This window comes from Lithobates pipiens, unplaced genomic scaffold (assembly GCF_037356315.1).
Source record: "Lithobates pipiens isolate NorthernLeopardFrog02 unplaced genomic scaffold, aLitPip1_a1.2 Scaffold_25, whole genome shotgun sequence".
In the NCBI taxonomy this organism is placed as follows: domain Eukaryota; kingdom Metazoa; phylum Chordata; class Amphibia; order Anura; family Ranidae; genus Lithobates; species Lithobates pipiens.
The window spans coordinates 47,521,842-47,543,621 of NW_027507787.1; the positions used below are offsets into that span (position 1 = coordinate 47,521,842).

At 43.9% G+C, this 21,780-nt stretch overlaps 1 protein-coding gene across 1 annotated transcript in view; it reads left to right on the forward strand.

Annotated features, from left to right (window-relative positions):
• ASCC1 (activating signal cointegrator 1 complex subunit 1) overlaps positions 1 to 21,780 on the forward strand; it is a 462,103-nt gene that overhangs the window by 400,629 nt on the left and 39,694 nt on the right. The gene's annotated exons all lie outside the window — the stretch shown is intronic.

Consider the following 21,780-nt stretch of genomic DNA (forward strand, 5'->3'; position numbering starts at 1 on the left):
CCACTTTCAGACCGGACCATTTTGCTGGTAAATGACCAGAGGTCTTTTTACAATTTGGCACTGCGCTGCTTTAACTGGTAATTGCGCGGTCATGCAATGTTGTACCCAAACAAAATTTGCGTCCTTTTCTTCCCACAAATAGAGCTTTATTTTGATGGTATTTGATTGCCTCTGCGATTTTTATTTTTTGCGATATAAATGGAAAAAGACCGCAAATTTTGAAAAAAAATGATATTTTCTACTTTTTGTTATTAGAAAAATTCAATAAACTCAATTTTAGTCATACGTTTAGGCCAAAATGTATTCAGCCACATGTCTTTGGTAAAAAAAAAGTCAATAACTGTATATTTATTGGTTTGCGCAAAAGTTGTCACATCTACAATCTAAGGTACGTTTTCTGGAATTTACACAGCTTTTAGTTTACGACTGCCTATCTCATTTCTTGAGGTGCTAAAATGGCAGGGCAGTACAAAACCCCCCCAAATGACCCCATTTTGGAAAGTAGACCCCCTAAGGAAATTGATAAGAGGCATGTTGAGCCCATTGAATATTTTATTTTTTTGCCTCAAGCGATTGAATAATGACAAAAAAAAAATTTTTTTTTTTTTTTTTTCACAAAGTTGTCACTAAATGATATATTGCTCACACATGCCATGGGCATATGTGAAATGACACCCCAAAATAAATCCTGCTGCTTCTCCTGAGTACGGGGATACCACATGTGTGGGATTTTTTGGGAGTCTAGCCGCGTACGGGGCCCCGAAAGCCAAGAACCGCCTTCAGGTTTTCTAAGGGCGTAAATATTTGACTTCACTCCTCACTACCTATTACAGTTTTGAAGGCCATAAAATGCCAAGATGGCACAAAACCCCCACAAATTACCCCATTTTAGAAAGTAGACACCCCAAGCTATTTGCTGAGAGGCATGTTGAGTCCATGGAATATTTTATATTTTGCCACAAGTTGCGGGAAAATTACAAACTTTTTTATTTTATTTATTTTTTTCACAAAGTTGTCACTAAATGATATATTGCTCACGCATGCCATGGGCATATGTGAAATGACACCCCAAAATAAATTCTGCTGCTTCTCCTGAGTACAGGGATACCACATATGTGGGACTTTTTGGGAGCCTAGCCGCGTACGGGGCTCCGAAATCCAAGCACCGCCTTCAGGCTTTCTAAGGGCGTTACAGTTTTGAAGGCCATAAAATGCCAAGATGGCACAAACGCCCCCCAAATGACCCCATTTTGGAAAGTAGACACCCCTAAATTTAGGGGTACACTAGTGAGACTAGGTAATAAATGGCGGGTGCCCTGAAACTATAAAAAAATAACTAACCAACCAGCGTCACCTGTAACCGTTATATGGTGATCACTGGTGAAAGGGTTAACTAGGGGGCAATCAGGGGGCTTTATGCGGTAGTATATGGGGGTCCCTGGCGCTATAAAAAGCTGCGGCGAACCTAAATACCTACCTGCCTAACTAGCGTCACCTGTGACACTAATACAGCGATCAGAAAAACGATCGCTTATTAGGCTGGGTTCACACTGGAGCGATGCAGGAACGCCACAAATCCGCGGCGGGTTCCCGCATCGCATGCCTCCCGGCGGCAGTTCACACTGCCCTATGCGAACTGCTGGGAGTGTCAGTGAAATGTTAATGACACCCCCAGATCAGTTCACATATCGCAGTGCGATCTGCAAACTCGGATCGCATGGTGTGAACACCCATGCGATCCGATTCTGCTGCGGACCAAAAAAAGGGTCCCGTGCGAGTTTGCGGCGGGTGCGGCGGGTGCGACACGAATTCAGCCATACTATCTGTATGGCTGAACTCGAATCGCACAGAGATCGGATGTGATTTGCACTGCAGTGCGGTGCGAATCACATCCGTTCTCAAACCGCTGCAATGTGAACCCAGCCTTAGTGACACTGGCGACGGGGGGTGATCACGGGGGTTAAACCTTTATTGGGGGGGTTAGGGGGGTACCTTAGAACTAAAGGGGGCTAACCCTAACTGCCCTAACAGTTATTACAGTCACAAATGACACCCGCCGGGTGATCAGGGGGTTAAACCTTTATTAGGTAATAAATGGCGGGTGCCCTGAAACTATAAAAAAATAACTAACCAACCAGCGTCACCTGTAACAGTTATATGGTGATCACTGGTGAAAGGGTTAACTAGGGGGCAATCAGGGGGCTTTATGCGGTAGTATATGGGGGTCCCTGGCGCTATAAAAAGTTGCGGCGAACCTAAATACCTACCTGCCTAACTAGCGTCACCTGTGACACTAATACAGCGATCAGAAAAATTATCGCTTATTAGGCTGGGTTCACACTGGAGCGATGCGGGAACGCCACGAATCCGCGGCGGGTTCCCGCATCGCATGCCTCCCGGCGGCAGTTCACACTGCCCTATGCGAACTGCTGGGAGTGTCAGTGAAATGTTAATGACACCCCCAGATCAGTTCGCATATCGCAGTGCGATCTGCAAACTCGGATCGCATGGTGTGAACACCCATGCGATCCGATTCTGCTGCGGATCAAAAAAGGGTCCCGTGCGAATTTGCGGCGGGTGCGGCGCGAATTCAGCCATACTATCTGTATGGCTGAACTCGAATCGCACAGAGATCGGATGTGATTTGCACTGCAGTGCGGTGCGAATCACATTCGTTCTCATAAACTGCTGCAATGTGAACCCAGCCTTAGTGACACTGGCGACGGGGGGTGATCACGGGGTTAAACCTTTATTGGGGGGGTTAGGGGGGCACATTAGAACTAAAGGGGGCTAACCCTAACTGCCCTAACAGTTATTACAGTCACAAATGACACCAATGCAAAAAAAAAAAAAAAATGCAATTGGTGTTACTGTGACTGGGGGGGGCAGGGGTAATTGGGGGGGTGATCGGGGGGTAAAGGGGGGGTGTGAGTGTGCCTGGCATGTTCTACTGTACGTGTGGTGTGTTGGTGCAACTCACCGATCCTCTCTCCTCGGTGCCGGAACGAAAAATACCGACACGGAGGAGAGATTACATCACTTCCTCTCCTGTGTTTACATTACAGGAGAGGAAGTGATGTCACGGAGCATTTCTATTCGTCGGGAGCGATCGCGAGGGGGTGGCCATGAATGAATGGCCGCCCCCTCATCCCGGATCGCTCCCGAACGAATACCGACCGCCGCAGGCACCGGGGGGGGGGCCCGATCGGCCCCCACCCGCGGGAAGGCAGGAACTTATATATACGCCCATATGCCTGCCCGTACCATTCTGCCGACGTATATCGTCGTGCGGCGGTCGGCAAGTGGTTAATGGGAAAGCACATCTTATATGGTGCAAACAAAAGTCCATCAACAAAGGCCCCAATACTCACCTCTTCCACTGACTGCAATGCCAATCTCTGCAGGAGAGAAAAGAAAACCATCAGCTGAAGATCCTGCAGAATCCAACACGTGTTATAGTCTGGATATTGTGGTACTCCGCCGCACATTGTGGTCCTTTCCACCAACCCCTATGTCACTACAGAACACAGTAGTGAAGTTAGGATAGACTAGGATTGGTTAGGTTAAGAAATCAGCAGTGCTTGCATAAATATCTTCTTTGCTTGGAGCACCTTATTTTGTGCATTTACTGCATTTACTGTAAGTTGCTTTAGCGTATGTTGCAGTGAAGGCCTAGAGGTCACAGCACCATCTGATTTTGTAATAAGCTTGGTCCAACACTATGTAAGATCCCTGTACAGATTATTCCACCAATATTAATTGTATCCCCTTCTGTATATTATGTCTATTGATAGAATTATTTAAAAGTTGAACCTGAGCCCAAACCTTTTTTCTAGTTTTGGATAGGGTTAGAATCTCTCTGAGGTTTTATCTGCCGTGTGTCATGGAGTGATTACATTTCACTTCCTCCCCAAGTGACAACATTCGCACCAGCATAGAATGCTAAGGAAAGTCTCTCCAGCCATGACAAACATCAGTAAAACCACAGCTTTTTTGGAATTGAATAAGGCTATAATCTCCACCAAGTTTTTATTGCTGTCTGTGCCTTTGGTTGAAATTCACCCTATCTTCCTGTCTTAGGCACTGCATTGTTACCAAAGCAGGAAGTGAGGGTTAATCTACCACTGACGGTAACACAGACCTGAAAGAGAATCCAATCCTACAAAATAAATAAATACATAGTTGGAGTTATACTTTAAAGTGGTTGTAAACCCTTACAACACACTTTGACCTGCAGGTAAGCCTAGATTAAGGCTTACCTGTAGGTCCAAGAAATATCTCCTAAACCTACACGGTTTTATTAGATATTTGCCGAAAGACAGGCACCGCTGTCTATGGCGCATGTGCCGTAGACATCGGCACACAGGCGCACTGAGCGCGCCGCCATCAACGACGATATGCCGCGTGTGGTGGCTCCCGTGCGCATGCACGGGAGTGACGTCATCGCGGCTTCGCTGAATGATAGCGGCGGAGCAGAGAGACCCACCGAGAAGATGGATGCGCTGGACTACAGGGGACAGCGGTGACTTCGCTGGCTCCTGTGTCAGGTAATTGACACATAATGGACTACTATGCGATGCATAGTAGTCCATTATGCTTTACCTTTGCAGGGAATGAAAAAGGAAGTAAACTCATCAGGGTTTACTTCCTCTTTAAGTATTTGAACTAAAACTTTGCCAAATACAAATTGTATTACTTATTATGAATCTCTATACATTGATCACTTAGTCTCATCATTAGTTATTCAGTCATTAACCACTTTCAGACCGGACCAATTTGCTGGTCAAAGACCAGACCACTTTTTGCGATTCGGCACTGCGTCGCTTTAACTGACAATTGCGCGGTCGTGCGACGTGGCTCCCAAACAAAATTGACGTCCTTTTTTTCCCACAAATAGAGCTTTCTTTTGGTGGTATTTGATCACCCCTGCGGTTTTTATTTTTTGCGCTATAAACAAAAATAGAGCGACAATTTTGAAAAAAACGCATTATTTTTTACTTTTTGTTATAATAAATATCCCCCAAAAATATATAAAAAAACATTTTTTTCCCTGAGTTTATGCCGATACGTATTCTTCTACATATTTTTGGTAAAAAAAATCGCAATAAGCGATTATTGATTGGTTTGCGCAAAAGTTATAGCGTTTACAAAATAGGGATAGTTTTATAGCATTTTTATGAATAATTTTTTATTATTTTTTTTTTACTAGTAATGGCGGCGATCTGCGATTTTTATTGTGACTGCGACATTGTCGGGGACCCATCGGACATTTTTGACACATTTTTGGGACCATTGTCATTTATACAGTAATCACTGCTATATAAATGCAGTGATTCCTGTGTAAATGACACTGGCAGTGAAAGGGTTAACCAGTGGGTGGCAGTGTAGGGGTTAAGTGTTCCTAGGGGTGTGTTACTAACTGTGGGGGGGTTGGGCTTTCATTTAGTGTACACTGATCTCTGCTCCAATCACATGGAGCAGAGATCAGCGTCACTAGTTGCTAGGCAGAATGGAAAAATGTTGTTTACACAGCATTTCCTCCATTCGGCCGCTCCGTGAGACGATCGCGGGGATGCCCGCGGCGATCGAGTCCGCGGGTCCCGCGACCGGACTCACGGGGGTCCCGACCAGCGCGGGAGTGCGCCGCCGGCGGCGCGCTCCCGATGGCAGGGCGGCATCGAATATTGGACGTACCTGTACGCCAATATGCCTGCCCGTGCCATTCTGTCGACGTACATCGTCGTGCGCTGGTCGGGAAGTGGTTAATAAAGATTGCCATGTATTGCTGCCTAGGTGTACGTTCTAAAGCTTCACTTTCTCATTTTAGCATTTTATAACCAGGTAAACATGTATTTTGTAGTTCCACTGCAGATATTCATTTGTTATCTAAATCAATGAGTCATTTGTCTTTGTTGGAGGGAAAGAGAGCATTTTCATTTATTTCCTTTTTTTTGCTTCCTTACACACTGGCACATCCATTGCCACCAGCACAAAATATTTTTGTTCCTGTCATTTTCGCACAAGTCACCTTAAAAGTTTATGGCATATTTTTTACCACCCCGTAAGTGTCACAGAATCTCTGCTTTCAGGGAAAAATATCAAAATAGATTAAGGGACGACACAGAAATGTAGGACGCATGATTTGCATAGCACTGTAGGCTGCAAACAACATTAACTTCAAACCACCCCTTAGAAGCTTGGACTGATCTTATGGTTTGTTGTAATGATTAGCACATACTGTGCTATGCAAAGCAGAGCAAGGTGTACATCATCAGCCTGTGTTCTCCTGAGGTGGTCGTTTACTCTTACCTCAGGTAACCTGGTAATGAGCTTCTCAAGGCCACAAAAACTCACATATATTCCTGAAAATGTGTGTTATTTAATTATCTCCAGCTATTCCTTTCTCTTTATTTTTTTCCTTTAATTCAGAAAAATAAATTAATTGCTGTTGAGGCTAGGCAGAAATGAAAGGAGGCTAAAGTTAAATTGATATGTTCGTGTACAGCTCATTATCCTGTTCTCTGGTACACATTATTACCACATGAGGCCTGCTCATCTTTTGCAACTTTTTGTAATTTCTTGTGATGGTATGGTAATGGTAGGAGATGCTCCACATCTTTCAGTATGTGCTCTATGCCAGCTATTTATAGTGCCTTGCAAAAGTATTCACCCCCCATTGGCTTTTTTCCCTTTTTTGTTACATTACAGCCTTTAGTTCAATGTTTTTTTAATCGGAATTATATGTGATGGATCAGGACACAATGGTCTAAGTTGGTGAAGTAAAATTAAAAAAATATATACATAAAACTATTTTTCAGAAATAAAAAAGTGATAATTGGCATGTGCAGATGTATTCACCCCCTTTGTTATGAAGCCCCTAAAAAGCTCTGGTGCAACCAGTTACCTTCAGAAGTCACATAATTAGTGAAATGATGTCCACATGTGTGCAATCTAAGTGTCACATGATCTGTCATTACATATACACACCTTTTTGAAAGGCCCCAGAGGCTACAACACCTAAGCAAGAGGCACCACTAACCAAACACTGCCATGAAGACCAAAGAACTCTCCAAACAAGTAAGGGACAATGTTGTTGAGAAGTACAAGTCAGGGTTAGGTTATAAAAAAATATGCAAATCTTTGATGATCCCTAGGAGCACCATCAAATCTATCATAACCAAATGGAAAGAACATGGAACAACAGCAAACCTGCCAAGATATGGCCGCATACCAAAACTCACGAACCGGGCAAGGAGGGCATTAATCAGAGACCTAAGGTAACCCTGGAGGAGCTGCAGAGTTCGACAGCAGAGACTGGAGTATCTGTACATAGGGTGACAATAAGCCGTACGCTCCATAGAGTTGGGCTTTATGGCAGAGTGGCCAGAAGAAATCCATTGCTTTCAGGAAAAAACTATTTTGAGTTTGCGAAAAGGCATGTGGGAGACTCCCAAAATGTATGGAGGAAGGTGCTCTGGTCTGATGAGACTAAAATCAAACTTTTTGCCCATCAAAGAAAACACTCTGGCGCAAACCCAACACATCACATCACCCAAAGAACACCAACCCCACAGTGAAACTTGGTGGTGGCAGCATCATGCTGTGGGGATGTTTTTCAGCAGTCGGGACTGGGAAACTTGCCAGAGTTGAGCGAAATATGGATGGCTCTAAATACAGGGATATTCTTGAGCAAAACCTGTACCACTCTGTGTGTGATTTGAGGCTAGGACAGAGACCTTACAGCAGTACAATGACCCCAAACACACTGCTAAAGCAACACTTATGTGGTTTAAGGGGAAACATGTAAATGTGTTGGAATGGTCTAGTCAAAGCCCAGATCTCAATCCAATAGAAAATTTGTGGTCAGACTTAAAGATTGCTGTTCACAAGCGCAAACCATCCAACTTGTAGGAGCTGGAGCAGTTTTGCAAGGAGGAATGGGCAAAAATCCCAGGGGTAAGATGCGGAAAGCTCATAGAGACTTATCCAAAGGGACTTGGAGCTGTGATACCTGCAAAAGGTAGCTCTACAAAGTATTGACTTTAGGGGAGTGAATAGTTATGCACATTGACTTTTTCTGTTATTTTGTCCTATTTGTTGTTTGCTTCACAATACAAAAAAATCTTTAAAGTTGTGGGCATGTTCTGTAAATTAAATGATGCAAATCCTCAAACAATCCATGTTCCAGGTTGTGAGGCAACAAAACACAAAAAATGCCATGGGAGGTGAATACTTTTGCAAGGTGCTGTATTATGGCCTGCCCAAACATACATGAGACCCTAAGACATATACAGAATAAGGTAGCTAAAAATTACCCAAAATCCAAATGATGGTATTTGAAAAGTTTATTAAAGGATCCTTTTTCAGCATGTGGTCTGAATATCCACATGCAAATTATTGACCGGGGAAGGCTATTCTAGGCCTCCTCTGCTGGTCAGTACAAACAATTTGCATTAAAAACAGAGGTTTTAGTCGCATACCTTTGCAAATATATGTGGAAGCTGCTCTACCTCACCAAAGCTCCTCTGTAAAGTGTGCTCCTAACTGTATAATTTGAGATTCTCCAAGTTGGGACATATAGAACAGTGAATAAATCAAGGGCAGGTATGCCCTTAATTTATATAAAATTAAGGTATAAATTAAGGGCAGTAGCCCAATCCTTCTTAATTCAATCTTATTTTTATTGAGATAAGAAAAAGACATGGTAGAAAAAAAAGGAGTACAGAATAATCCAACATATTTGTTTCACATTGATACATAGACAGATAAACAGAAAAATCCAACTCTGCTACAATGGGGTCAAACCATCTCTAGGTTAATAGGAGTTCTTGGGGTTTGGTTTGTGTAGTATGATGTAAGAACCTGTACGCCCACAGTGTCTATTCCAAGGTAAAGTGAGTATGTGCGCACCACTATCCTCTCAACGAGTGATGCCCACTCATTACAGTTAGGCTAGGGCTGTTGTTCCTATTCTGTCCAGGTCTCCTCTTGGGGGGAGCACTGTATGTGCCACCATCCCGGTCTAATGAGACTGGAGGTCTTGAATTAAATAATCAGGTGTTGTTGCCCCATGCATAAGGGAGGGAAGAAAGGGGGGAAGAGGTTAAGGGAAGAGGGGTCAGGACAGGAAAGAGCTTTAGGGTTCAAGAAATAGCCCAATCCTTCTTAAAGGCACAGGGACACATTAGAACCCCAGCAAACGCACAATGGTAGCTGAAGGCATCCAATGTGTCACCACTCCAAATCCACCAAGCAAGCTATACAAGAATGGCAACCACTTTAATTTATAACTAGCTTTTGAAGTAAGGTGCACATGAAAGGGCAATGCACAATAGACAGACAATTTCGAAGCACGTTTATTTGCTAGCCTTGATGGCGGAATGGGCTCCTCTGCTGGTCATCAGGCACTGTATCCTCTGCCATTTACTTAGGCCAACAGATATACTGTACATTCAAGGTTGGGCGGCACAGTGGTGTAGTGGTTAGCAGTCCCACCTAGCAGTAAGAAGGGTCGTTGGTTCAAATCCCAACCACGACACCAGGTACTCTGGTTTCCTCCCACAATCCAAAGACATGCAGGTAGGTTAATTGTCTTCTGCCCAAAAATTGGCCCTAGTATATGAATGGGGACCTTGAATTGTGGGCTCCTTGAGGGTAGGGTCCAATGTGTGTGTGCAATGTACAGGGTTAGGGACAATTGTAAGCACTCACTCAGGTTGAACTGGATGGACTGGTGTCTTTATTCAACCTTACTAACTTTGAAACTAGGAGAATGGGCAGCACAGAATATACATATAAGGGTTGTAGTGATGCTTCTAAAGAGGGGAGGACTATAAACAACTTGCCTGGGGACAAACATCAACTGGCCCTTGATGGTAGGGGATGCCTGTGGGCTAAAGTAAGTGCATCACGCAAAGTTTTCTTATTTTCAAGTTGCAATGTTCCAAGATTAACCCCGGCCTCTGAACCTGGCTCTGTTCATCGTTAACGCTGACTTCTGGAATCCCTGACTATGGATTCACCTCGATAATCCTTTGGTAAATTCCCTGTCAAGCCCCCATGCACAGATTCACAGCTCAGGTAGCCTTTTTCCTTGTTACCGTGGGCTGTGTGTATTTGCAAGGTGAGCATACATCTCTGCATTAGGGACTCCAACCAAGGTAAGCCCTTACAATAAAAAGGAGGAGGATGGAGCGCTGGTGGGAGCTGCTAGTGAACAGTCATAACATGGTTGATAAAAAATGGGGATGAGAAAAGGCTGGGGGGGTTTTGTGTGGCAATTCAGAACAGTTTTTACAGTTCAGACTTATGGTAATAAGTTCTGGTGAATGTTGTGAGTGGCAGCCAGCTCCAGAGAGCAGAAGAGACTCTGTAACATAGGAGAAAAGAGAGGTAGAGCAGCGCCGCTCTGAGAGTAGTATGCCTATTAAAACATGGCTTTATTTATCATTTAAAAGATGTGCACTTACATTTGAGTAGATAAAAACAGACATAATAGATCTCCGTGGCCGTCCTCAGCTATCATCCAGTGTGTCTTGCTAGGCTGTAGTAGGGAATCAAACCCCGGTTGCTTCCGGTGGCGTCTGTCACTCCGGGGTGTTTGCGTCCTACAATGAGCACGTCAGCAGGTGGAGAACGTCAGCAGGTGGAGAACGTTAGCCGCTTGAGATCAGGGGGCGTAGTTACAGCGCTCGCGTTCGGAGCATGCGTGCTCCTTCATCATGCATTGGCTAATGCCTGATGAAGGAGCACGCATGTTCCGAACGTGAGCTCTGTAGCTATGCCCCCCAATCTCAAGCGGCTGACGTTTTCCACCTGCTAACATTCTCCACCTGCTGACGTGCTCATTGTAGGACGCAAACACCCCGGAGCGACAGACGCCACTGGGCTGCCGCCCAGTGTGACTCTAGCAGTCATCTTGTTTCAAGGCAGGCTTTGGCTCCCAGACTTGGCATGCATTTCTCATGTGGGTAGAGTAGGCACAGGTTACCCTTCTGACAGGGACAATGATTAGTGGCAAGGAGATGTTCCATACGAGTAGGGAAAGGATAGGAACATGCCATTCTTCCTGGATACTTCCACATTTGGCCATGGACTGGGTAGGCCGCATTCTGCACCTCAAGACAAATACTATCGACACACCAAAGACCTGCTCTGCTACACATCATTGTTGCATTCTCTGAGTGTTCCCGGATGGGCGCCTTCTCGTCGGGCTTATTGTGTATTGTGTACAAGTTGTGTTCTCTGCAACTGGGCTCTGAGTGGTTACTGCCGCCACACCACGCTGCACCCCCCCCCCCACACACACACACACACACTTTACCACAGGTTGGACTGGTGTCTTTATTCAACCTTACCAACTATGTAACGATAGGAATTGTTCCTGTTGAAGTCAAGCAATACTGAAATGTGTTGAGTGGAGCTACACAATATGTTAAAGCTAAACTCCAGTCAAACAGTTAAAAACAGAAAGAAACTCATATAAAGGAACAATTTTACATGCCAGAGTATTTCTATTTCTATTTCAGTTCCAAGGTTCAGATAGGGCTGACAGACTCTAGCAGGGCAGGGGGCCTAATTTTTTTCAGCTATGCTTAAGTAACACACAGGTCTTGTCATTCCCCCTGCCTGTGACTGTATATTCAAAGGAGAAGCAGCAGACTGATGAGCTAATCTCTGTCAATTTGCTCTCGCATCCTGCACATTGACACTGACTCCTTGTGCTGATTCTCTCTTTTCCAGTCTGAGCTCTGCTGTACGGTGGATTAGAAGCAGCTGATATTAAATCCAAATGGAGGTAATTCCTCTTCATTTAATGATGTATTCATGAAAACAATGCTGCTTTAACCACTTCAGGACCGCCGTATTGCCAATGTACGTCAACACAATGGCACAGGCAGGCACAATCACGTAGATGTACGTGATTGCCTTCCAGCGGGTGGGGGGTCCGATCGGACCCCCTCCCGCTGGTTACGGCGGTCCGGTTCGCTCCAGGAGCGCTCCGTGATGAGGGGATGGCCGTTCGTTTTCGGCCACCCCCTCTGGATCGCTCCTGGCCAATGAGAAGCTTCCTCCCACTGTGTATTGTTTACACAGGAAGGAGGAAGTGATGTCATTCTCCTCGGGGCGGTCTTTTTGACCGGACTACGAGGAGAAGACTAATAGTAAGTGTGCACCAACACTACACTGACATGTAGGTACACACAGTCTTTACTGATCAATGCATTCAGTGTCAGTTGTGACAGTAAAAACTGTCAGGACAGTTAGTGTTAGGTCCAGGGTAGCCCCCTATCACCCCCCAATAAAGATTTAACCCCCTGATTGCCCCTAGAGTTAACCCTTTCACCCCCTTTTGCCAGTGTCACTAAGCGATCATTTTTCTGATCGCTGCATGTGTCGCTAGGTAGCTAGTTATTTTTTTAGGTTCACCGCCAGGTTTTTATATCGCTAGGTACCCCGATATACTACCCAATAATGGTTTTAACCCCCTGATTGCCCCTAGTTAACCCTTTCACCCCCTTTTGCCAGTGTCACTAAGCGATCATTTTTCTGATCGCTGCATGTGTCGCTAGGTAGCTAGTTATTTTTTTAGGTTCACCGCCAGGTTTTTATATCGCTAGGTACCCCGATATACTACCCAATAATGGTTTTAACCCCCTGATTGCCGCTAGTTAACCCTTTCACCCCCTTTTGCCAGTGTCACTAAGCGATCGTTTTTCTGATCGCTGCATTAGTGTCGCTACAGTCGCTAGGTAGCTAGTTATTTTTTTAGGTTCACCGCCAGGTTTTTATAGCGCTAGGTACCCTGATATACTACCCAATAATGGTTTTAACCCCCTGATTTCCGCTAGTTAACCCTTTCACCCCCTTTTGCCAGTGTCACTAAGCGATAATTTTTCTGAACGCTGCATCAGTGTCGCTAGTGTCGCTAGGTAGCTAGTTATTTTTTTAGGTTCACCGCCAGGTTTTTATAGCGCTAGGTACCCCGATATACTACCCAATAATGGTTTTAACCCCCTGATTGCTGCTAGTTAACCCTTTCACCCCCTTTCACCAGCGATCACAGTATAAGTGTCACTGGTGACGCTGGTTAGCTAGTTAGTTATTTAGGTTCCCGTCAGGTTTTTATATAGCGCCAGGGACCCCCATATACTACCTAATAAAAATTTGAACCCCCTGATTGCCCCTAGTTAACCCTTTCACCACTGATCACCGTATAAGTGTTACGGGTGACTCTGGTTAGTTTGTTTTTTATAGCATCAGGGCACCCACCATTTATTACCCAATAAAGGTTTAACCCCCTGATCACCCGGCGGGTGATATCAATTAGGTTTTAGGGTCAGGGTCTGCGTCGCCCCAGGCAGCGCTAGGTTAGTGCCAGTACCGCTAACACCCACACGCAAAGCATACACCTCCCGTAGTGGTATAGAATCTGAACAGATCAATATCTGATCTGATCAGATCTATACTAGCGTCCCCAGCAGTTTAGGGTTCCAAAAAAACGCATTGTTAGCGGGATCAGCCCAAATACCTGCTAGCACCTGCGTTTTGCCCCTCTGCCCAGCCCACCCAAGTGCAGTATCGATCGATCACTGTGACTTACAAAACACTAAACACATAACTGCAGCGATCGCAGAGTCAGGCCTGATCCCTGCCATCGCTAACAGGTTTTTTGGTAGCATTTTATATTCAAATCCGGAAGGCAGTGCTTGGTTTTCGGGGTCCCGTACGTGGCTAGGCTCCCAAAAAGTCCCCCACTCGGGAGAAGCAGCAGAATTTATTTTGGGGTGTAATTTGACTTCTGCCCATAGCATGTGTGAGCAATATATCATTTAGTGACAACTTTGTGCAAAAAAAAAAAAGTTTGTAATATTCCCGCAACTTTTGGCAAAATATAAAATATTCCATGGACTCAACATGCCTCTCAGTAAATAGCTTGGGGTGTCTACTTTCCAAAATGGGGTCATTTGGGGGGGTTTTGTGCTATTTTGGCATTTTATGGCCTTCGAAACTGTGATATGTAATGTTTTTGGACTTTTGTGTGTAGCTGCACCCACTGCCATACACTGAGAAAGGATAAGTTTGTTTTTTCAATACATTGCACAGCATACAATGGGGACATTTGCAAGTTCAGGGACTACAGGTATGCTTGGAGTTCAGGGATCCCTATCTTGAAATTTGTTTCAGATGGAATTTCATAATTGCTTATGTTTATTTCCCTATATCACATTGCTTGAAGTGGACTTCTTAAACAGGTCAAAAATGTTTTGATTTTGTTGCATTACTGCTGCAGTACCTTCTTGTGTGGCATTTATTCCATGGACCAAAGTGAACACAGCTCTTGGTGCCCTCAGTACTACTGTCAACAAAACCCTAAAAAAAAAAAAATTATCTTGAGTATTTTTTTCATTGCTGTCAGTATTAAAATGCCTACACCTTAAGCACCCTTTTATCTAATATTATATTTTATATAATCTTCCTTTCCTAATATAAACATGAAATTGAATTTTTTTTTTCTATAAGTGCAAACAGCATATGTAGTTATTCAGACTATAATATTAAATGATAACATAAAAATCAGTAACAATCAATCTAATTATTAGCGATTTAGTGACAAGTTCACATTATAAAAGATTAAGAGCTCAACTGAAAAACACTTCGATAATTTAGCCAACATCAAACAAACTGACCTAATCGATAAATCATGACCAAATCAAATCAATAATTACAAACAGAGCCTAATGAATGAATCAGTTACTAGATGAAGTAATTCATTATTGGATTATTTCAATTAGACCATAGTGGCAATGATATATAGCGGCAACATAGATGTTGTCTGGACACAACATTTTTTTCCCCCAAAAAATGCAGCAAGTGCCCTTGCTTTACTAATACGCTGCTTCTTCAAGCTGTTGTGCAGTGGGATGGGGACGGTTTAGGAGAAAATATACTTCCTAAAATATAGGCATGAAATAAATAATAAGGCCCCTTTCACACTGGGGCGGTGGGTCCGTTGGTGGTAAAGCGTCGCTATTTTTAGCGGTGCTTTACCGGCGTATTTGCGGGGGTATTTAACCCCCGCTAGCGGCCGAAAAAGGGTTGAAACCACCCGCAAAGCTCTTTGCTGGCCGTATAGCCATGATGCCCCATTGATTTCAATGGGGAGGAGCGGTATACACACCACTCCTTCACCGCTCCAAAGATGCTGCTAGCAGGACTTATTTTTTACCGTCCTGCCAGCGCACCGCTGAATGGAGCGGCTCTTTCAGGGTGCTTTGCAGGCGCTGTTTTTAGCGCTGTAGCGCCTGCAAAGCTCCCCAGTGTGAAAGGGGTCTTAGGATAAGGTAACACTCCTATATAATCAGGACCTAATGTATTAAATTATACACTATGAACCAATTAGCCTATTATGAACACTAACCCACTTCAAACATTACTTTCTTTTATGTTGATGATTATGGCTTACAGCTAGTGAAAACTCAAAATTCAGTATCTCAGAAAATCTGACTATTGTGAAAAAGTTCAATATTGTAGATTCATTGTGTCACACTCTAATCGGCTAATTAGAGAGTTTTGGGGCCAGGACACCCTATAAGTAGATGCAGTGTTAATTGGCAGACTGAGACAGACTTCTATAGGCAGACAGCCATGTAGGGAAAAGTATCTAGCCAGACACCACATCTGCATGAGTAAAAATGCTGTTCCCTATGGCAACAGCCTTTTAACAGTTTTTAACAAAGATTGCAATGAACGCCTTCACTTTTCCTACAATCTCCTATTGTAGAACTTCCCGCTGCTGATCTCCCAGTCTTTCATTAGACTAAAGCCCCATACACATTATCAGATTTTCTGCTGATTTTTTCCATCAGATTTACTAAAACCATATAATATGAGGTCAAACCTTAGGGGTTTCAATGTGTATGCAATCAGGCAGGCCCTTGTACTACATGGTTTTGGTAAATCTGAAGGAAAAAATCAGCAGACAATCTGATAGTGTGTATTGGGCTTAACAGATCCACTCACCACTGGATCTTCTGAGCTCTTCCAATCTTTTCACTCAGTATCTTCCTCAAACATCATCCCTGCATCCCTGCTGGGTCCCTAGCTTGGCGCTCACAGATACTCCTCAAGCATCACCCCACTGGCCTGCTCGTTCCCTGGCTTGGCACACAATGATGCTCTGCAAGTGTCACCCCCACTGGCTGGGTCCCTGGCTTGGCACCTGCTGAAGTTTCCCAATTCTTCACCATTCTCGGCTGGTGAGAATACTGCTCAGGTACTTGCTTCAGCTACTCACAGTGGTCTCTGGTAGTAAGGTGGATGATCCCTTAGTGGTGACATCTTCCCTTCTACCTCTGACCACAGCTGGTTCTCCCGCCGGCAGAACCATTGCTTCTGATTCAACTGCAAGCCGCAGTCCCAACCTTACGATACTCTCTGGATAGACTCTCAGACAGCTTAGCAGCCAGATGTCCCCGGGATAGACTCAAGGCTTATGGCCTAGCAGCCCAGGGCAAAACACGTCCACCCAGACAGCTGTCCAGGTGGCAGAGAACACCAATCACCTGATTCCACCCAAATAAATAGGCTTTCCCAGCAGGACAAGGGACCCAAGAAAATCCCTGACCATTGGCTGAGATACCCCATTCATTCCTAATCTGAACTTGCAATGTCCTTGTCTTATCTAATGCAACCAGTTACCTGGCCACCTAGTGGCAGAAGAGAGAAGTACAGCAATTCCAGAATTAGGGTCAAATCAATTGACCTCCTATCAATCAGCCAAGGCAACTATCACTTGGTAAATAAATTGCAACCCTGCCTAAACATCAGGGTGCTACATCCTCCCCCGGCCTACGTCTTGGAGTTTGCAGAAAAAGAATTTGAGCTCTCATGCCCCTAGAGCGAATGTCCTGGCAAAAACTGGAATGGGTCGGGAAACAGGAGAGGAATAATAATAACAAACAATACACATTGCGTACTATATGGAGTAAACATGTATAACATACACATGACCAAATGGCAGTTCACACAGGGCAGATAAATATTAGACGTTATATACAATTTATGTGTGGCGTACTACCCAAACTGTTGAGTGAAAAATATAAACAATAGCCTTATATCCTAACTATCCATGTCAGATCACTGTCTCTCCTTGTCCAAGGAAGATGCAATGGTGCAGGAACACCTGAAATAGAAAATAAACAGCAGTGCAGATGTATCCTATCCCTATGATAATATAGTGTAATATGTACATAAGTGAACCTTAAGAAGTTATTAATTGTCCTCAGTCGAGAACAGCATAGCAGTGTAAATACACCCTATAATATGTCTAAGCTACACACATATAAATGAAAGTGGGCCCCATCCCCATCTGAAAATGCCACCCCCTTCCACAACTAGTCTACAGAAAGTTTCCTTAGCATGTTCTATCAGATATACTCATAATATGAATCAAGGCTCACTCAGGTTGGCACCACTCTCGCCACCTGGTGACCAGCATAGGAAACAATCCTGGTACATTGAACAGTCCATCATTCAAAGGTAAGGTGAGAATTTGCCCCTTCGCCACAGCTCATTCTACCTAATGAGCTAAGCACCCCAGTGTCCTTGACGTTTCACTGTCCATCGATATTTCCACTCAGGGTGAAACAACTTTTTCCAGCAGTTTCCCTTCTCTGTAGGGATAACCCCGGGAACAGGAGGCAAGGCTGCATTCAGGCAACAGGCAGCCAGGACATGATGCAAGGGACCGCCCTTCTGAACACAGGTCCCCTTGCAATGGTAATCTCAGTCTGTCCTCATAACAGCCGGGACTGAGAAATATTTCCTCATTGGTTATAGAACAAACCTACCGAACGTCACATCAACAGTTAGCTTTTCAGCGGTAGGCACGCTGGCAGTTTCAAACACCAGCCAGCATTAATCAAGTGGGCACTCCCTGTATCTGCCAGCAGCATTCAGTCCACCACAGTCTCAGCAATACAGCCAACAGGAATGTTCTCCACTAGCATCAATTTTCTGTACAAAAGTGGAGTAGCTTCCAGCATAGCATCTTATCTTCACAAGGTACACATTTTGTAATCCACATGGTGTCAGTGAAACACAATTCGATATCGTCAACCAGTACTATCCGGGATCAGGTAACTTCAAAGGCTATCCAGGGGCAGACTGACAACTCATGGGGCCCCCAGGCAATAGGAGATTATGGGGCCTCAGGGCAATGGAAGATTTTGGGGCCCTGGGCAATAGGAGATTATGGGGCCACACAGTATACACAGACACACAGTATACACACAGAATACACATACACACACTGAAAAGGTACTAGAGAGGCGGAGCAGCTATAATCTTGGGATATAAAAAAAAACACTGATTTTTACATACTGTCCCTGGTTTTATTAAGGCTGGCAACCCTGATGGGGCCCCTTAGTGGCTTGGGGCCCTCGGGCAGTGTCCGAGTGCCCCAATGGTCAGTCCACCTCTGGGCCTATCCTTTTGCATTTACCGTGGTAATGAAATCTTTAATGTCCTTCTTGCCTGGCCTGCGAATGATCACACAATCTAAGTTGAGTTTTCAACCATAACCCCAGATATGCAACACTGAAACATATTTCTCAGCTATCTTGGGTGACAGCTTTGGAAAGTCCACCCGCAAAGGGATTCCAAAGGAAACTACACACAGCTTCCTCTACCCATTGCGTTTCTTTATCCAGAATTTCTTCTTCTAGATGAGCCAGTATGTAAGGATACAGCTATCCGTAATTCCTCAGCCACTTTCTTAATGATAATTGGCTGTACCTTGGACAGCCTGGGCAGGGTCTTAGGGTCTGTCGTATGTCTGGAGCATGCCGAACCGGGTACCCCACAACAGTATCGGGCTTGCAATCAAACTTCGTTGCTTCTATCGGTTTGGTAGGAATAATTTAGAGACCCAATGTTCCCAGCAATCCTCCTTGAAGGATTTAGTAACACACACAGTTGGGGCAGTGTTAGTAGACAGTTCAATCTTAACACTTGTATTGGGCCCAGGGGAACCTCATCCTCCTCCAAATCACACAACTGCTCCTCTTCACTCTCATTCCCCTTTCCAGTCCAGGACAAAGTGTCTGAAAAGGGGAGGGGATGTCCGAATCGGAAACAGTGGAGCATTATTTGGCTGAGAGATTCATGCAGAGTGTCAGAAGTTGTGATGAGCTGGGGTGGGTGAGACTGCTAGAAGGCAGCTGGTTAACAGTCTGGAGAAACAACCAGCTCCATAATGGGAAATTGTATTGCAATATGGTGGAGTTGTGGCAAGCAGGAAGAGTTTCCCACCATCAGAATCCAATGATAAGTGTTGCTGGCTATAGCCGGCAGCTCTGATCAGAAAACAAAACGACAGGCTGGTTGTACAAAATTCGATCAAGAGATCAACTTCTGTACAACCAGCCCGCCTATAGATGTATCAAAATCCACCTGGTCCCTGCTAACCCAGCAAAATTCTGACCTATCTATAGCTGACTTTAGGTAGGTACAGTGCCTTGCAAAATTATTCATATCCCTTGAAATGTTCCACATTTTGTCATGTTACAACCAAAAATGTAAATGTATTTTATTGGGCATTTATGTGATAGACCAACACAAAGTGGTACATAAATGTGGCATGCATTTGTATTCAGCCCACCTGAGTCAATACTTTGTAGAAGCACCACCTTTCGCTGCAATCACAGCTGCAAGTCTTTTTGGGGATGTCTCTACCAGCTTTGCACATCTAGAGAATAACATTTTTGTCCATTCTTCTTTGCAAAATAGCTCAAGCTCTGTCCTATTGGATGGAGAGTGTCTGCGAACAGCAAGTTTCAAGTCTTGCCAAAGATTCTCAATTGGATTTAGGTCTGGGCTTTGACTAAGCCATTATAACACATGAATATGCTTGATCTATACATTTCAATGTAGCTCTGGCTGTATGTTTATGGTTGTTGTCCTGCTGAAAGGTATGTTTATGGTCGTTGTCCTTCTGGAAGACTCCAACAGGTTTTCCTCTAAGATTGCCCTGTATTTGGCTCCATCCATCTTCCCATGAACTCTGACCAGCTTCCCTGTCCCTGCTGAAGGAAAGCATCCCCACAACATGATGCTTTCCCCACCATGTTTCATGGTGGGGATGATGTGTTCAGGGCGATGTGCAGTGTTAGTTTTCCACCACACATAACGTTTTGCTTTTAGGCCAAAAAGCTCAACTTTTGTCCATCTGACCAGAGCACCTTCTCTCACGATTGCTGTGTCCCTACATGGCTTGTCGCAAACTGAAAACGGGCCTTCTTTGGCTTTCTTTTAACAATGGCTTTCTTCTTGCCACTCTTCCATAAAGGCCAGATTTGTGGAGTGCACAACTAATAGTTGTCCTGTGGACAGATTCTCCCACCTGAGCTGTGGATCTCTGCAGCTACTCCAGAGTTACCATGGGCCTGTTGGCTGCTTCTTTGATTAATGCTCTCCTTGCCCAGGCTGTCAGTTTAGGTGGACGGCCATGTCTTGGTAGGTTTGCAGTTGTGCCATACTCTTTCCATTTTTGGATGATGGATTGAACGGTGCTCCATGAGATGTTCAAAGCTTGGAATATTTTTAAACAACCTAAGTCTGCTTAAAACTTCTCTACAACTTGATCGCTGACCTGTATGGTGCGTTCCTTGACCTTTATGATGCTGTTTGTTTACTAGGGGTCTCTAACAAACCTCTGAGGGATTCACAGAACAGCTGTATTTATACTGAGATTAAATTACACACAGGTGGACTATATTTACTAATTAGGTGACTTCTGAAGGCAATTGATTCCATTCAATTTTAGTTAGGGGTATCAGATTAAAGGGGGCTGAATACAAATTCACGCTACACTTTTCAGTTATTTATTCATAGAAAAATTTGAAAACCATTTATCATTTCCTTCCGCTTCCCAACTATGTACCACTTTGTGTTGGTCTATCACATAAAATCCAAATAAAATACATTTACGTTTTTGGTTGTAACATGACAAAATGCGGAAAATTTCAAGGGGTGTGAATACTTTTTCAAGGCACTGTAAATGGCCTACACCTATATCAAGGACATTATTCAAATTTAGTTAAAGCTGCACAAATAATTTTTATCTATAGATGTCCCTTATCGCCAGTTTTTTGGTAAAGGTAACTAACCCTTTAAGCAAAAATAACATCAAACATTGAAAAGACACTTGAATAAGTCAGTGGCACAAAGTAAGTGTTATGCCCTGTACACCCTCTAGGATTTTCCGACAACAAAATCCATGTTTTTTTCCCGATGGATGTTGGCTCAAACTTGTCACACAAAGTTGGTCGGAAATTCTGAACGTCAAGAATGCGGTGATGTACAACACATACACGTGATGGAAATTCCAATGGAAAATGTCCGATGGAGCCTAAACACGGTCAGAATTTACGACAACAAGCGCCTATCAAACATTTTCCGTCGGAAAATCCTATCGTGTGTACGGGGCATTACTGAGCAATTAAATAAGTGGATTGCCTTCCCTGGATCTTTTGTGATTAATATTAAAAAATGATTAGACTTCTGGAAAGAGCAATTCCAGTTCTTTTACTGGGGATGATAATTGTGGCTTGTGAGTTTGTAGGATAATGTATACAAGTTCTCTGTTAATCATTTTATTAAAAAACCCAGATACATAAGCCTTTATTTTTTGCATTGTTTCATTATAATAATCCTATAATTCTACTTGGTTTTATATTTTCATATTGTCATATGTTTGGTGGTGGCCTTTTTGTTATA